The sequence below is a fragment of the Aotus nancymaae genome, unplaced genomic scaffold (assembly GCF_030222135.1).
Source record: "Aotus nancymaae isolate 86718 unplaced genomic scaffold, 86718_ANA_hifiasm-v0.15.2.pri h1tg000028l, whole genome shotgun sequence".
Lineage (NCBI taxonomy): Eukaryota > Metazoa > Chordata > Mammalia > Primates > Aotidae > Aotus > Aotus nancymaae.
In genome coordinates this window covers 25,314,039-25,332,013 of record NW_026988441.1, presented here as the reverse complement: position 1 = coordinate 25,332,013, position 17,975 = coordinate 25,314,039, and the positions used below count along the sequence as shown (strand labels likewise).

Below are 17,975 nucleotides of genomic sequence, written 5' to 3'. Positions count from 1 at the left end.
CTAAAAATAAAAATTAACTGATTATTTTGGTGCATGCCCATAATACCAGCTACTTGGAAGGTTGAGCCAGGAGAATCACTTGAACCTGGGAGGTGGAGGTTGCAGTGTGCCAACACCAGACATTGCCCTCCAGCCTGGGCAACGAGAGCAAAATTGTCTCAAAAATAAATAAATAAATAAAATTTAAAAAAATGAAAGTTGCAACACACATGTTTATAGCAGCACAATTTGCAATTGCAAAGACATGGAATCAGCTGAAATGTCTATCAACCAATGAGTAAATAATAAAAATATGGTATATATACTACTACTCAGTCATAGAAAGAAACAACACAATGGCATTTGCAGCAACATGGATGAAGTTGGAGACCATTATTCTAAGTGACATAACTCAGGAATGGAAAATCAAACATTATGTGTTCTCTTTCATAAGTGGGAGCTAAGCTATGAGGATATAAAGGTATACGAATTATATGATGAACTCTGGGGACTTGTGAAGGGTGGGAGAGGGTGAGGAATAAAGGACTACACATTGAGTAAAATGTACACTGCTCAGGTGATGGGTGCACCAAAATTCCAGAAATCACCCGCAAACACCACCTGTACCTCAATAACTATTAAAATAATAAGAACAAAGAAACACGTAAGTTTGAGTTTACATGCATTAGCATTGTTTTTGTTTTGTTTTTGTTGTTTTTAAGAAAGTGTCTCACTCTGTGACTTAGGATGGAGTGCAATAGTTTGGTCATGGCTCACTGCAGCCTCAATCTCCTAGGCTCAGGCAATCCTCCTACCTCAGCCTCCTAAATAGCTAGTACCCCAAGGTGCAGGCTACTGTGCCCAACTAATTTTTGTATCTTTTGTAGACATGGGTTTCACTATGTTGCCCAAGCTGGTCTAGAATTTCTGGGTTTAAAAAGTCTTCAAGGGGCCGGGCGCGGTGGCTCACGCCTGTAGTCCCAGCACTTTGGGAGGCCAAGACGGGTGGATCACGAGGTCAAGAGATCGAGACCATCCTGGTCAACATGGTGAAACCCTGTCTCTACTAAAAATACAAAAAATTAGCTGGGCATGGTGGCGCATGCCTGTAATCCCAGCTACTCAGGAGGCTGAGGCAGGAGAATTGCCTGAACCCAGGAGGTAGAGGTTGCGGTGAGCCGAGATCGCGCCATTGCATTCCAACCTGGGTAACAAGAGCAAAACTCCGTCTCAAAAAAAAAAAAAAAAAGTCTTCACATATTGACCTCCAAAATGATGGGATTACAAGTGTGAGCCACCGTGCCTAACCAGAATCTTACTTTTATATGATATTTTAAAAACTAAACACATTTAGATGTCTTAGTTAATAGAAAATTTGAGAAAAACATCTTTTAATAAAAATATACAATTGTTTTGTCACAATTTCTTAAATGTACATTTGTTTGTTATTTTTTTTTTTTTTTTTAAGACAGAGTTCTGCTCTTGTCACCCAGGCTGGAGTGCAATGGCACGATCTCAGCTCACTGCCACCTCTGCCTCCTGGGTTCAAGCTATTCTCCTGTTTCAGCCTCCCGAGTAGCTGAGATTACAGGTATGCACCACCACGCTTGACTAATTTTGTATTTTTAGTAGAGACAGGGTTTCTCCATGTTGTTCAGGCTGGTCTTGAACTCCTGCTCTCTCTTGAAACTATATCAGAATTAAACTATTAACTGTAGAAATAACTTGAAATGGTTATAAAAATACAAATGAAAAGAAGTTAATTATACTTGTGGCCTACAATACTTTATATTAATAACCATAATTATGACTAATAGCATATACTCAGGTATATTAGATTTTTAGAAATTGTAGGCCAAGAGCAGTGGTGTATGCCTGTAAACCCAGCACTTTGGGAGGTCAAGGTGGGCAGATCACAATGACAGGAGATCTAGACCATCCTGGCTAACATGTTGAAATCCATTTCTACTGAAACTACAACAAATTAGCCAGGCGTGGTGGCACGCACCTGTAGTCCCAGCTACTCAAGAGGCTGAGGCAGGAGAATCGCTTCAACCAGGTAGGCGGAGGTTGCAGTGAGCCAAGATCATGCCACTGCACTCCAGCCTGGGAAACAGAGCAAGACTCCATCTCAAAAAAAAGAAAAAAGAAAGAAATTGTGGCCAGGTGTGGTGGCTCACGCCTGTAATCCCAGCACTTTGGGAGGCCGAGCAGATCACAAGGTCAAGAGATCGAGACCTTCCTGGCTAACACAGTGAAACCCCATCTCTACTAATAATATAAAAACAAAAAATTAGCCAGCCGGGCACGGTGGCTCACGCCTCTAATCCTAGCACTTTGGGAGGCCAAGGCGGGTAGATCACGAGGTCCGGAGTTCGAGACCAGCCTGGTCAACATGGTGAAACCCCGTCTCTACTAAAAATAGAAAAATTAGAGAGGTGCAGTGGCGGTCACCTGTAATCCCAGCTACTTAGGAGGCTGAGACAGGAGAATCACTTGAACTGGGAGACCATGCCACTGCACTCCAACCTGAGCAACAGAGCAAAACTCTGTCTCAAAAAAAAAAAAAAAAAAAAATTAGCAGGGGTATGGTGGCAGACACCTGTAGTCCCAGCCACTTGGGAGGCTGAGGCAGGAGAATCGCTTGAAACCCCAACAGCAGAGGTTGGAGTGAGCCAAGATCGCACCGTTACACTCCAGCCTGGGTGACAAGAGCAAAACTTCGTCTTAAAAAGAAAAAAAGAAAAAGAAAACAGAAGTGTACACTTAAGAAACGGTATATAATTTTGGAATAAATACTAACATTTATTAAAATATAAACTGAAGAAGGTGAAGCGTCATTCTAAATTTGACAATGTTTTCCAAGTAATTTACCATATCAGGCAATTCTCTTCATCCCTCTTTTGAATGCTGCATTGTCCCTCTTTAACATCTAAAACTTAGGGGTCAAAAAATTTTTTTAGCTGAAATGTGATTTTGGGAAGCTTGTCAAATATATCAAAGGGTTAAAATGCTTTACCAGGCCAGGTGCGCTGGCTCGCGCCTGTAATCCCAGCACTTTGGGAGGCCGAGGCTTGTGGATCACGAGGTCAAGAGATCGAGACCATCCTGGCTAACATGGTGAAACCCCATCTCTACTTAAATACAAAAATTAGCTGGGCATGGTGGCGCGCACCTGTAGTTCCAGATACTTGAGAGGCTGAGGCAAGAGAATTGCTTGAACCCAGGAGGCAGAGGTTGCAGTGAGCCGAGATTGCGCGACTGCACTCCAGCCTGGCGCCTGAGCAAGACTCTGTCTCACACATACACACACACACACACAAGACCAAAATAGGATCACACGTTACCATAAAATAATAGTCATTCACTTAGCCAAAGTGATAATAAAAGGATTTTAAAAAGCAAAACCATTTACAGGTTGATCTAGGAGATTAGTTTTTCTAATCAAAACACTTGAGAAAGACAGCATGAGAAAAAATCTCTCTCTACTGTTTTCAGATTTCTTCAAACGGTGAACAAAAATATTTTACTTTGTCATATTAATAATACATAAGGCCGGGCGCGGTGGCTCACGCCTGTAATCCTAGCACTTTGGGAGGCCGAGGTGGGTGGATCACCTGAGGTCAGGAGTTCAAGACCAGCGGGGCCATCATGGTGAAACCCCATCTTTAAAAAAAATAAAAAATAAATTAAAAAAATAATAATAATAATACACAAAATTTTTGTTCTGGCCAGGCGCGGTGGCTCACGCCTGTAATCCCAGCACTTTGGGAGGCCGAGGCGGGTGGATCACGAGGTCAAGAGATTGAGACCATCCTGGTCAGCATGGTGAAATCCCGTCTCTACTAAAAATACAAAAAATTAGCTGGGCATGGTGGCACGTGCCTGTAATCCCAGCTACTCAGGAGGCTGAGGCAGGAGAATTGCCTGAACCCAGGAGGCGGAAGTTGCAGTGAGCCGAGATCGCGCCATTGCACTCCAGCCTGGGTAATAAGAGCGAAACTCTGTGTCAAAAAAAAAAAAAAAAATTTGTTCCAGAGAAAATCAACTTTTACTTTTGTATTAGTGTATTATGTATACAAAGCTAATTTTAATAAAACTTTATAAATAAATCCACCAAATTTGTCATTTTTGACCACTCTAGATTTTCATACGTGTTTGGCAATTTTTTTTTTTTTCTTGAGACAGTCTTACTCTGTCACCCAGGCTGGAGTGCTGTGGCAGAATCTCAGCTCGCTGAAACCTCCACCTCCCAGGTTTAAGCAATTCTCCTGCTTCGGCCTCCCGAGTAGGTGGGACTACAGCTGCGCAAGTGCTGGGTAAAATCACCGCATCAGGCTTCCCCCTCTCCCCGAGACTGAGTCTTGCACTTTCCCCTCAACTGGAGTGCAGTAACATGATCTCCGCTCACGACAACCTCTGCCTCCCGGGTTTAAGCAATTCTCCTGTCTCAGCCTCTCGATTAGCTGGGATCACAGGTGTCTGCCACCACACCCAGCTAGTTTTTTGTATTCTTTGTAGAGGCAGGGGTTTCACCATGTTGGCAGGTGGTCTCAAACTCCTGACATTGTGAATAGAGATAATAGATAACTGAAAATTTCTATGAAACATAATGAGAAATATAATAGAGAAGTATGCCAACCATGGTGGCTTACACCTGTAATAACAATAAAAAAAAATTGGGGGAGGTTGAGGCAGGATTACTTGTTCCAGGAATTCAAGACCAACCTGGCTAACATAAAAAGACCCCACCTCAGGGCCCCTGGGATTACAGGTGACTCACGCCTGTAATCCCAGCACTTTGGGAGGCCGAGGTGGGCAGATCACGAGGTCAGGAGTTCGAGATCAGCGTGACCTGCGGTGGCGGGTGCCTGTAATCCCAGATACTCTAGAGGCTGAAGCACGAGAATTGCTTGAACCCGGGAGGCGGACGTTGAAGTGAACCGAGATCGCGCCACTGCTATCCAGCCTGGGACAAGGGCGAGACTCCGTCTCATAAAAAGTAATAATGATCAGGAAAGACTGGAGACCTCACGAACCGCAGCCCCTCCCACGCACACACCGACAGGGGATTCTGCCCTGATGACCCGCCTGTCATCCGTGAACAATCTGGGAAATGCTCGCGGCCGCGGCTGCGGAGCTGCCCAGAGAGATCCAGCCAGGGCGCCGCGCAGGGACAGGCGGGACGCGGGGCTGCGGGACGCGGGGCTGCGGGTCCAGCCGCCATCTTGCGGCCAGAGGGGCCTGAGGCGGAGCTGCGCCAGCGGAGACTCAGGCGGGCGACCCCAAAGCGGACTGTGGGGAGGCGGGTCCAGCCGGTTTCACAGCCAGCTCTCCCGCCTCGGGATGTCCGACCCTGCACACCCACCGTTTTCCAGCTTCCAGGATGTCCTGGCATCTTAGCTGTGCATCTCCCAGGACCTGCAGATCACAGAGCAACAGAGGCTGTGACAAAGTCACCAGGGACTCTGGAGGTGGAGGACTCAGAACAGCAGAGACGGATCCCAAGCCCTGGCGGAAGCAGAGACAAAGGCCCCGCCAAATGCGGAACCCACGCCCTCCTCTCCAACTGCACGACTCATTGGGCGGTTCCCGCGCCAGCGGCACTGATTGGTTAAACTTCAGGGCCCACCTCCCAGCCCCACCCTCCCCAGCATTAGAGCATTTTACTGACAGGGGGAACAGGTGCGCTTGGGCAGGGTCACGTGCTCAGGGAATTACCGCTAATTAAGAAGTAAGCTAAGGTTGAAATACACTTTCTCTTTCCCTTACCTGGGTCTGCTTGTATAATACATCTTAGTAGCTACTTAAGGGTGAAAAGAAAATTTTGATACATTTTTAACAACTTTTTAATCATTTTGACAATGCAGGAAAGACCATCACAGCGAAACTCCGTCTCGAAAAAAAAAAAAACATTTCAAGCTGGCGGCCAAGTCCTAGCCTTGGGGCTGACATCCGCTTGACAGGCAGTAGGACCTGGAAGCCAGCTGGTGGCGAGGGTAGAGGCCTAGCCGGTCTTCCCTACAGGCCAAGCGTGGCCCAGAGTGGCCTGAGGGGCCTGAAGCATTCCGTCTGGGGTCTAACTCCGCCAACCTTCCTTCTCACTGCTCCCTAACGCTGTCTGCAGAAAGACCGAGAAGGGCTCAAGGGGGGCGACAGGCCCCTCCTTCCTGTAGTGGGAGAGGCCAAGGACCCAGATGGCCTGCCCGGGACCACACAGCCGCCCCTGGGACGAGGGCTGCGGGGCCACAGCCTCTGACGCCCGCGCCTCAGCCATCCCCACCAGGCTCCCCCAGCCTCGTTTCGCCCCGGGGGATGAGCCACCCGCAGGGTGGGAAGAGGCGGAAACCAGAGGGCATGGACACCAAGCAGGGGTGCTCCAAACCTGAGGCACCATCGGAGCAGCACGTGGCCGCTTCGACGCTCGGAAGGCCCACGGGCAGACCCTTCCCGGCCCTCGGAAGACGGCACCGGACAGTCCTCGACTCTCCATGGGGACTTGGGGAAAAACATCCGCCGGAGCCTCAGACGGCCAGGACCCAGGCGGGCCCACGACCAGGCCTGGAGGGTGTCCCCGGCACCCTGCGTCATGCCTGGTGAATCCCGCGGGTGGGGCCTCTGCAGCTGCGGTGAGCTGGGGACCAGCCGGGGCAGCCCCAAACTCCGCTCGTGCCGGGAGCGCGGTGACAGCCTCCCCTCCACAGCCCTGCACGCCTGAGCCCTGACTCACAAGGACGCGACTGAGCTCCGGCACCATTGGGACAGTTCTGCTGAACACTGCAGGACTCCCGAGCTCTGCCCAGCTCACAGCGGAAACTGTCCCTTCCTCGGCAGCTGCCGCTGGAGCTCCAGAGAACTCTAGGAAGGCGGCCGCCCGCGGGGGCCACAGGCTGTGCTGTCACCTCAAGAGCCCTCTGGAGAAATAGACCTGTACTGCTAGACGGCCGCTAGGTGGCGACCAACGACCACACACGCAATGGTCAGGCTGGACATAATGAAAACAAATATATGTGCATATACTGATCAAAGAACAATCATACCGTCAGGGTGACGATTTTCTAGGCAACAAGGGAGAAAGCAACTTTGAGGTGGGGACGGTAGAGAAGACAGTAGTCCCTGTCTGTGCACTGGTAACCACAGCTTCCTTTTCTCTGTGAGACCTTGATTTGGGGTACATAAATTTCTTTCTTTCTTTCTTTCTTTCTTTCTTTCTTTCTTTCTTTCTTTTTTTTTTTTTTTGAGACGGAGTTTCGCTCTTGTTACCCACACTGGAGTGCAATGGCGCGATCTCGGCTCACCGCAACCTCCGCCTCCTGGGTTCAGGCAATTCTCCTGCCTCGGCCTCCTAAGTAGCTGGGATTACAGGCACGCGCCACCATGCCCAGCTAATTTTTTGTATTTTTAGTAGAGACGGGGTTTCACCATGTTGACCAGGATGGTCTCGATCTCTTGACCTCGTGATCCACCCGCCTTGGCCTCCCAAAGTGCTGGGATTATAGGCGTGAGCCACCGCACCCGGCCATAAATGTATTTCTTTATAACAAAATTATTTATTATAAATGTTATGATTTATTTATTTTTATACTTAGTGAAATGGATTCTCCCTCTGTTGCCCAGGCTGAAGTGCAGTGGCATGATCTCAGCTCACTGTAACCTCTGCTTCCCTGGTTCAAGCGATTCTGGTGCCTCAACCGACTGAGTAGCTGGGATTATAGGCATGCATCACCCCGAGTGGTTAATTTTTTATTGTTAGTAGAGACCAGGTTTCACCATGTTGGCCAGGCTGGTCTCAAACTCGTTACCTGAGGTGATTCACCCATCTCACATCTCCCAAAGTGTTGGGATTACAGGTGTGAGCCACTGCACTGGGCCTATTTTTAAATTTCTTATGTGTATGGTCCTATGATAGACCGGGGACTTGTAACCTTGGAGTCCAAAAGTTGACATCCTAAATGTCTATTTAGAATGAATTGAAACAAACCAATCTCTCTGCCATGAAACTCTCAGAAAGACAAGCGATTAAAAAAAAAAATTGCGGCCGGGCACGGTGGCTCACGCCTGTAATCTCAGCACTTTGAGAGGCTGAGGCGGGCGGATCACCTGAGGTCAGAAGTTCGAGACCAGTCTGACCAATATGGTGAAACCCTGTCTTAAAAAATAAATAAATAAATAAGTAAATAATTTCAGCCAGGCAGGGAATCACACCTATAATCCCAGTACTTTAGAAGGCCAAAGAAGGTGGATTGCTTGAGCCCAGGAGTTTGCGATCAGCCTGGGCAAAATGGTAAAATCGCATCTGTTTTTTTGTTTGTTTGTTTGTTTGTTTGTTTTTGAGACGCAGTTTCGCTCTTGTTATGCAGGCTGGAGTGCAATGGCGCAATCTCTACTCACCGCAACCTCCGCCTCCTGGGCTCAGGCAATTCTCCTGCCTCAGCCTCCTGAGTAGCTGGGATTACAGGCACGCGCCACCATGCCCAGCTAATTTTTTTGTATTTTTAGTAGACACGGGGTTTCACCATGTTGACCAGGATGGTCTCGATCTCTTGACCCCGTGATCCACCCGCTTCGGCCTCCCAAAGTGCTGGGATTACAGGCGTGAGCCACCGCGCCCGGCCTTGGTGTTGACTTTCTATGCTCGCTCTGGTACAACAAGGTGAATACATTTCTGAAAATATACAATTCTCCTAAAGTAAACCAGGAAAAAATAGAAACTCTGAACAGAGCAGTAACAAGTAGCAAGATTGAAACAGTAATAAATAATTGCCGGCCAGGCGCCGTGGCTCATGCCTATAATCCCAGCACTTTGGGAGGCCAAGGTGGGTGGATCACGAGGTCAAGAGATCGAGACCATCCTGGTCAACATGGTGAAACCCCATCTCTACTAAAAATACAAAAATTAGCTGGGCACGGTAGCACGCACCTGTAATCCCAGCTACTCGGGAGGCTGAGGTAGGAGAATTGCTGGAACTCAGGAGGCGGAGGTTGCGGTGAGCCGAGATCGCGCCATTGCACTCCAGCCTGGGTAACAAGAGTGAAACTCCATCTCAAAAATAAATAAATAAATAAATAAATAATTGCCAACAAAAAAGACTCCAGGTCAGATGGACATTTAAAAAAGAATAGACACAATGCTACTGAAACTATTTCAAAAAATATAGTAGAAAAATTTTTTTTCTAAATTATTCAATAAAGCCAATATCACCCTAATACCAAAACCAGGATAAAAACATAACAAGAAAAGAAAACTACACATCAATATTCCTGATGGTCATAAATGCAAAAATTCTCAAAAAAATACTAGCCAACCAAGTATAATAGCATATCAAAAAGATAATACACAATGACAAAGTGCATCTCCTAGTAGAGATGCATGAATGGTTTAAAGTACAGAAGTCAACAAATGTGATATACCACATAACTGAATTAAAAACAAAAATTATATAATCATCTCAATACATACAGAAAACGCTTTTGAAAAAATTCAGTATTCCTCTATGATTAAAACCCTCAGCAAAATCAGCATAGCAGAGATATACCTTAAGGTAATAAAAGCCATCTATGAAGCTGGGTGTGGTGGCTCACGCCTATAATCTCAGGACTTTGGGAGGCTGATGTGGGCAGATCACGAGGTCAGGAGTTTGAGACCAGCCTAACATGGTGGACCCCATCTCTACTAAAAATGCAAAAATTAGCCAGGCCCGCTGGCGCTGGCCTGTAATCCCAGCTACTCAGGAAGCTGAGTCAGGCTAATCACGTGAACCTGGGAGGCACAGGTTGCAATGAGGCAAGATCTCGCAAAAGCACTCCAGCCTGAGCTGCATAGAGCAATGGAAAAGAATAACATAGGCACATAGAGCAATAAAACAGAATACCAAACCCAGAAATAAAGCCAAATAATAACAGCCAACTAATCTTTGACAAAGTAAACAAAAGCACAAAGTGGGGAATGGGTGCCATATTCAACAAATGAACCTGGGATAACTGTCAAGATACATGTAGGAGAATAAAACTGGATCTTCATCTCTCATCTTAGAGAAAAATCAACTCAAGATGAATTAAAGACTAAAATCTAAGACCTGAAACTAACAGTTTGAGATATGACATCAGAAAAACTTTTGCAGTCATTGGCTTAGGAAAAAACTTAATGACCAAGAACTTAAAAGCAAATGCAACTAAAATGAAGAGAAATAAATGGAACTTTGACTTGAAATGCACATCAAAAGCATGATACTGATACCACCTTACTCCTGTAACAATGGCCAGATTGCACCATTGCACTCCAGTCTGGGCAACAGAAGTGAAACTCTGACTCAAAACAAAACAAAACAAAAAAAAGGTCATAACATTTATTTATTTATTTATTTATTTTATTTTATTTTATTTTATTTTATTTTTTAAGATGGGGTTTCTCCATGATGGCCAGGCTGGTCTTGAACTCCTAACCTGAGGTGATCCACCCACCTCAGCCTCCCAAAGTGCTAGGATTACAGGCATGAGCCACCATGCCCGGCCCATTTTCTTGTTTGTTTTTTGAGACTGAGTCTTGCTCTATTGCCCAGGCTGGGATGCAATACAGTCTCAGTTCACTGCAATCTCTGCCTCCTAGGTTCAAGCGCTTCTCATGCCTCAGTGGCAGAAATAGCTGGGATGCAGGCAACTGCTACCATGCCCAGGTAATTTTTGTATTTTTAGTAGAGACAGAGTTTCACGATATTGTCCAGGCTTGTCTAGAACTCCTGACATCAAATGATCCACCCCGCCTCAGCCTTTCATAATGCTGGCATTACAGCATGAGCCACTGTGCCCAGCTAAGAATGGCCATAATTAATACATCAAAAAATAATAGATGTTGGCATGGATGTGGTTAAAAAAAGGAAAGCATTTTTACACTTTTGGTATGAATGTAAACTAGAGTAACCACTACGAAAAACAGTATGGAGATTGTTTTTTTTTTTTTTTTTTTTATTTGAGGCGGAGTCTTGCTCTTGTTACCCAGGCTGGAGTGCAATGGCGCGATCTCGGCTCAACGCAACCTCCGCCTCCTGGGTTCAGGCAATTCTCCTGCCTCAGCCACCGGAGTAGCTGGGATTACAGGCATGCGCCACCATGCCCAGCTAATTTTTTGTATTTTTAGTAGAGATGGGGTTTCACCATGTTGACCAGGATGGTCTCGATCTCTTGACCTCGTGATCCACCCACCTCAGCCTCCCAAAGTGCTGGGATTACAGGCTTGAGCCACCACGCCCAGCCGGAGATTCTTAAAAGAACTAAATGTATAGTCAAAGATGACTGCCAAAAAAAAAAAAAAAAGAACTAAGTGTAGAACTAACATTTTATCCGGCAATCTCACTACTGAGTACATACAGAAAAAGAAGTCATATAGAAATGAAAGTTAGGCCAGGTGCGGTGGCTCAAGCCTGTAATCCCAGCACTTTGGATCACGAGGTCAAGAGATCGAGACCATCCTGGCCTACATGGTGAAACCCCATATTTACTAAAAATACAAAAATTAGCTGGGTGTGGTGGTTCATGCCTGTAGTCCCAGCTACTCTGGAGGCTGAGGCAGGAGAATTGCTTGAACCCAGGAGGTGGAGTTTGCAGTGAGCCGAGATCACGCCACTGCATTCCAGCCTGGCGCCTGGTGACAGAGGGAGACTCTGTCTCAAAATAAATAAATAAATTTAAAAAATGAAAGTTGCAAGTCTGGGCATAATGGTTCATGCCTATAATTTCAGCACTTTGGGAGGCCGAGGCGGGTGGATGAACTGAGCTTGGGAATTTGAGACCAGCCTGACCAACATGGAGAAATCTCGTCTCTAGTAAACATACAAAATTAGTTAGGCATGATGGCACATGCCTGTAATCCCAGCTACCTGGGAGGCAGCGCCAGGAGAATTGCTTGAACCTGGGAGGCAGAGGTTGCAGAAAGCCAAGATCACATCATTGCACTCCAGCCTGGGCAACAAGAGTGAAACCCTGTCTCAAAACAAAAAAAAGAGGCTGGGCGTGGTGGCTCATGCCTGTAATCCAAGCACTTTGGAGGCCAAGGAGGGCAGATCATCTGAGGTCGAGAGTTCAAGATGACCAACATGGTGAAACCCTGTCTTTATATATATATAAAAAAAGAAACTTGCAATACACATGTTTATGGCAGCAGAAATGGCAATTGCAAAGATATGGAGCCAGCCCAAATGCCCATCAACCAACGAGTAAATAATGAAAATATGGTCTATATAATACTCAGCCACAAAATAAAAATAAAAATAAAATAAAATAATACTCAGTCATAGAAAGTAACAACATGATGGCATTTGCAGCAACATGAATGAATTTGGAGACCACTATTCTAAGTGAAGTAACTCAGCAATGGAAAACCAAACATTGTATGTTCTCAGAAGTGGGAACTAAGCTGTAAGAATGTAAAAGCATATAAATTACATAATGGAGTTAGGAGATTGGAAGACAAGGTTGGAGAGGGTGAGGAATAAAGGACTACACATTGAGTAAAGTGTACACTGCTCAGGTGATGGGTGCACCAAAGTTTCAGAAACCATCAGCAAACACCACCTGTTTCCCAATAACTATAAAAATAAAAAGAACAACAAAACTAATGTTTAAGTTTATATGAATTAGCATTTTGTTGTTGTTGTTGTTGAAAGTGTTTTACTCTGTGACACAGGATGGAGTACAGTAGCCAGGCGTGATGGCTCACGTCTGTAATCCCAGCACTTTGGGAGGCTGAAGCGGGCGGATCACCTGAGGTCAGAAGTTCAAGACCAGCCTGACAAACATGTAGAAACCCTATCTCTACTAAAAATACAAAATTAGCTGGGCATGGTGTCTCAGGCTTATAATCCCAGCTACTCTGGAGGCTGAGGCAGGAGAATCATTTGAAACCGGGAGGCGGAGGTTGCAGTGAGCCAAGATTGCACTCCAGCCTGGTCAACAAGAGCAAGACTGCATCTCAAAAAAAAAAAAAAAACAGCAATAGATGGAGTGCAGTGGCTTGATGATAGCTCACTGCAGCCTCAACATCCTAGGTTCAGGCAATTCTCCTACCTCAGCCTCCTGAATAGCTGGTACTCCAGGTGCAGGCCACTATGAACAACTAATTTTTGTATATTTTGTAGACATGGATTTTAGTATGTTGCCCAGGCTGATGTTGAATTTCTGACCTTAAACAGTCTTCCTGTCTTGACCTCCCAAAGTGCTGGGATTACGAGTATGAGCCACCATGCCTTACCAGAATTTTATTTTTATATGATATTTTAAAAAATAAATAGATATAGATCTGTTAGTTAACAAAAATTTTGAGAAAAACGTCTCTTATTAAAAATATAAAATTGTTTTTGTCACAGAAACTGATATGAAACTGTTTAAAATTACTTCCTTGGTATTTCACTAAAAATATTTTTGTTCAGCGTTAACATAATTAACATATGTAATTAAAACTACTAGATGTAAGAAAAACAAGTCTGCATAGAGTGTACAGACCAGAAAAATATGCTCTTGGATAAAAAAATTGAAAACATTTTGTCTAGTTTGAAATTAGATTGTTGAAAAAAAAGTAAAAAGAATATAGATTAAAATAGAATATAAAAAGTTAAAGAATTAACTATAAAATATTGTAAAACCTGGCCAGGTGCAGTGGCTCATGCGTGTAATTTCATCACTTTGGGAGGCCTAGGTGGTTGAGTCAAGAGATTAGGAGTTCAAGACCAGCTTGGCCAACATAGTAAAATCCTATCTCTACTAAAAATACAAAAAATTAGCTGGGCATAGTGGTGGGTGCCTATAATTCTCTTAATTAATCTTTTTTGACAAAGCATTGGATGGCACCTAAAATTGGTTTGTGTTTGAAAATACTCTCCATGGGAAGAAAGCAAAAAATAATTCCCTGACACTATGCACAAAATGTCTATGCGTTTCTCTCTCTCTCCCTCTTCCTTAGGTACAGAATGTTTCAAAGCAAGTTTTTCTTTGGAAACACTATGTTAGAGTGTGTGTCTTCAGCCCCACTTCAGTTTTTTCCTGGTTCTGGGTTTCAGTAATGTCTCAGGGTAAACCAAGATACACACCATGGCATTTTCCTGCCAGAGTGTCTAGTGAATATCAGCTCCTGGGTTATTTTCTCTGTAGGGGCCAACCTGAGGTATGGAGCGTAGTTTCCCAAGGAAGCAGAATGCCCCAGAACTGAGAGGCATCTCCTGGCATACTCTTCCTTTGAAAAACTAACCCTTTGAGATATTAAGATTGTCTTCACCCAACCCAGCTTCCATTTCTTGGAGACACATTGCTTGTCAGCCAATCAGATGCTACTATTGAGGGGAAAACACAGAAATAATTTATGTCCTTTGAATTCTCTAAATTTTGTAAAAAATAAAAAAAGCCGGGTGCGGTGGCTCACACCTGTAATCCCAGAACTTTGGGAGGCCGAGGCAGGTGGATTACGAGGTCAAGAGATCGAGACTATCCTGGTCAACATGGTGAAACCCCGTCTCTCCCAAAAATACAAAAAATTAGCTGGGCATGGTGGCGCGTGCCTGTAATCCCATCTACTCAGGAGGCTGAGGTAGGAGAATTGCCTGAACCCAGGAGGCAGAGGTTGCGGTGAGTCGAGATCGTGCCATTGCACTCCAGCCTGGGTAACAAGAGCGAAACTCCGTCTCAAAAAAAAAAAAAAGATTCCCAAAAGACACACACACACACACAAACTGACTCAAGTGAGATGGTGCAAGAACTTGCAAAGTAACATGCACCTGGGGCATAGTGTAGCATCTCCTGAGAGGGTGGTTATTGAGCACTTAAGGTGAGCAGAATGGGGTGGGTGAATATCTCAAGTGATTGCATGGCCCAGCTTGACAAATGAGTCAGACCTATCTGTTTTGTAATTAGCACTACCACTCCCTGGGTTTGTCACCTTGAAAAAATTTGTTCACTTACTTTGTCTTTCATTATTTAACTGTAAATTGTATCTTATTAGTACTTGAAAGGTAAGAAAAGGGCATAAAAATGTGGGTTTCAGAAAAGTTAATATCTAATCATGTATTTTATTTGTGATAAATTCTCATTTATGTTTTTTTTCCTTTTTTTTTTTTGGGAGATGGAGTCTCACTCTGTCACCCAGGCTGAAGTGCAGTAACACAATCTGGGCTCACTGCAACCTCTGCATCTCGGGTTCAAGTAATTCTCCTGCCTCAGTCTCCTGAGTAGTTGGGACTACAGGCTCAGGCCACCACGCTCTGTGAATTTTTTGTATTTTAGTAGAGACAGGGTTTTGCCTTGTTACCCATGCTAGTCTTGAACTCGTGAGCCAAGGCAGTCTGCCCACTTTGACATCCCAAAGTGCTAGGATTACAGGAGTAAGTCACCATACCCGGCCACTTTTTTCTTTTTTAGAGTAAGTTTAGAAATTTTCTCAGGTGTATTTTTTTGTGAGAGAGAGAGAGAGAGAGAGAGAGTGTGTGTGTGTGTGTGTGTGTGTGTGTGTGTGTGCCAAAGAATTATTTCTTCATTTCTTCTATTTGAAGTACTCTTCCATAACATCCTTGGCCTGAGATTCCATGCCACAGTCCTTAACTACTACACAACTGCAACCAATCCTTTCCCAGGTTTCCCCTCTCTGACAGTTTTACAAAGGCCTACCCATTCCCCTAGTGTTTTGTTGTCATCAACCTTAATTAGGTTGATTTGGTGTTCAGCACAAAGGGCCTCCGCCAACTTGACATACATAGGCTCATGACAGTTGCATGCAAGCACACAAAGATGAGCTTGGCGCTAGTCTAAGGCTTTGGCAGCTTCTCAAATTTCACATGCTAGGCCATGGTGGATGAGGGCGATCTTCAGCACCTCTTGTAAAGCAGTATTAATGTTTATTACACCTCCAGCAGCAATGCCTTCCTCGGCCATGGCGGTGGGTTTGGGTAAAGCCAGATCTTGAATGCACCCGAGCTTCCGTCTCCACACTACTCAACAACAGCAGGGAAAGAGTATATATATATATACACACACACACATATATATATATACACACACATACATATATATATACACACACACATACATATATATATACACACACATACATATATATATGGAATCATGCTCTTGTTGCCAAGGCCTGAAGGCAACCGCACAATCTCAGCCTCCCGGGTTTAAGCAATTCTCCTGCCTCACTTTCTCTAATAGCTAGAATTAAAGGCAGGCACGCCACCACGCCCAGCTGATTTTTGTATTTTTAGTAGAGAACTGGGTTTCACCATGTTGGTAAAGCCGGTCTCGAATTCCTGATCTCAAATGATCCACCTACCTCGGCCTCCCTAAGTGCTGGGATTACAGGCGTGAGTCACTAGGCCCAACCTATAATATATATATATATTTTTTTAATTATTATTTTTTCTTTTTGCAACAAAAATTCAATGATACATATTTTTATACATATATATTTATATTTAAGAATAACTATATATAATATATAGTGTATATGACCTTATACACAAGGTTAAAGGCAAACATCCTCTGTCTCTCTCTGTCACCCAGGCTGGAGTGCAGTGGCACAATCTTGGCTCATTGCAAACTTCACCTCCTAGGTTCAAGTAATTCTCCTGCCTCAGCCTCTTGAGTAGCTGGGATTACAGGTGCACACCACCATTCCTGCCTAATTTTTGTATATTTAGTAGAGACAGGGTTTTGCCATGTTGGCCAGACTGGTCTTGAACTCCTGACCTGGTGATCCACCCACCACAGCTTCCCAAAGTGCTGGATTACAGGCGCAAGCCACCAAGCCAAGCCTACATGAGTAAGTTATTTAGTGGTGATTTGTGAGATTTTGGTGCACTTATCAGTGGAGCATTACACACTGCACCATATTTGCAGTCTTTTATCCCTCACCCCCTCCCACTCTTTACTCCAAGTCCCCAAAGTCCACTGTATCATTTTTATGCCTTTGCATACTCATAGCTTAGCTCCCACACATCAGAACATACCACGTTTGGCTTTCTATTCCTGAGTCAATTCACTTAGAATAATAGTCTCCAATCTCATCCAGGTCACTGCAAATGCTGTTCATTCATTTTTTATGGCTCTGTAGTATTCCACCATATATATATATGTATGTGTGTGTGTGTGTGTGTATATATATATATGTACACACACATACACACATACCACAGTTTCTTTATCTACTCAATTGATGGGCATTTGGGTTGGTTCCACAATTTTGCTATTGTGAATTGTGCCACTGAAGTCAGTATGTTCTTGGGAGTTACATAAAATGGGATTGTAAAGTTCAGCAGCCTTTGGTAAAAAGGCAAACTTAAGTAAAGTTTGCTTAAAAAGTATTTTATTTTCACCACTAAAGTCAAATTCAGCTGATCTTTTAGTGAGAAAAAGAAAATGTGCAGAGTCAGTGTCTGCTAAGTGATAGATAAGAAAAGAGAGCACCATTGGCCGGGCGCTGTGGCTCATGCCTGTAATCCCAGCACTTTGAGAGGCTGAGGCGGGTGGATCACGAGGTCAAGAGATGGAGACCATCCTGGTCAACATGGTGAAACCCCGTCTCTACTAAAAATACAAAAAATTAGCTGGGCATGGTGGCGCACGCCTGTAATCCCAGCTACTCAGGAGGCTGAGGCAGGAGAATTGCCTGAACCCAGGAGGCGGAGGTTGCGGTGAGCTGAGGTTGCCACTGCATTCCAGCCTGGTGACAGACCAAGACTCTATCTCAAAAAGAAAAAAAAAGAAAAGAGAGCATCATCTAAGTCATAATGGGGAGGGTTTTCTTTTTTTTTTTTCCCCCATAAATTGTTCCTGTAGAAAAGAAACTGTTCAGATTCACACGGAGTGGCTGGCAAAATATTAGGGAAAGTTATGGATTAGTCTCCAACCTTTTGTAAGGCCAAAAGGTTTTATTTTATTTTTTATTTTTTTAAGACGGAGTTTCACCATGTTGGTCAGGCTGGTCTTGAACTCCCAACCTCAGGTGATCCGCCTGCCTT

At 44.5% G+C, this 17,975-nt stretch overlaps 1 protein-coding gene and 1 pseudogene across 1 annotated transcript in view; both read right to left on the bottom strand.

The window, feature by feature from the left end:
* LOC105710986 (zinc finger protein 93) overlaps window positions 1-17,975 on the bottom strand; it is a 491,114-nt gene that overhangs the window by 407,755 nt on the left and 65,384 nt on the right. The window lies entirely within an intron of this gene.
* Window positions 15,491-15,888, bottom strand: LOC105710982 (small ribosomal subunit protein eS12-like; annotated as a pseudogene).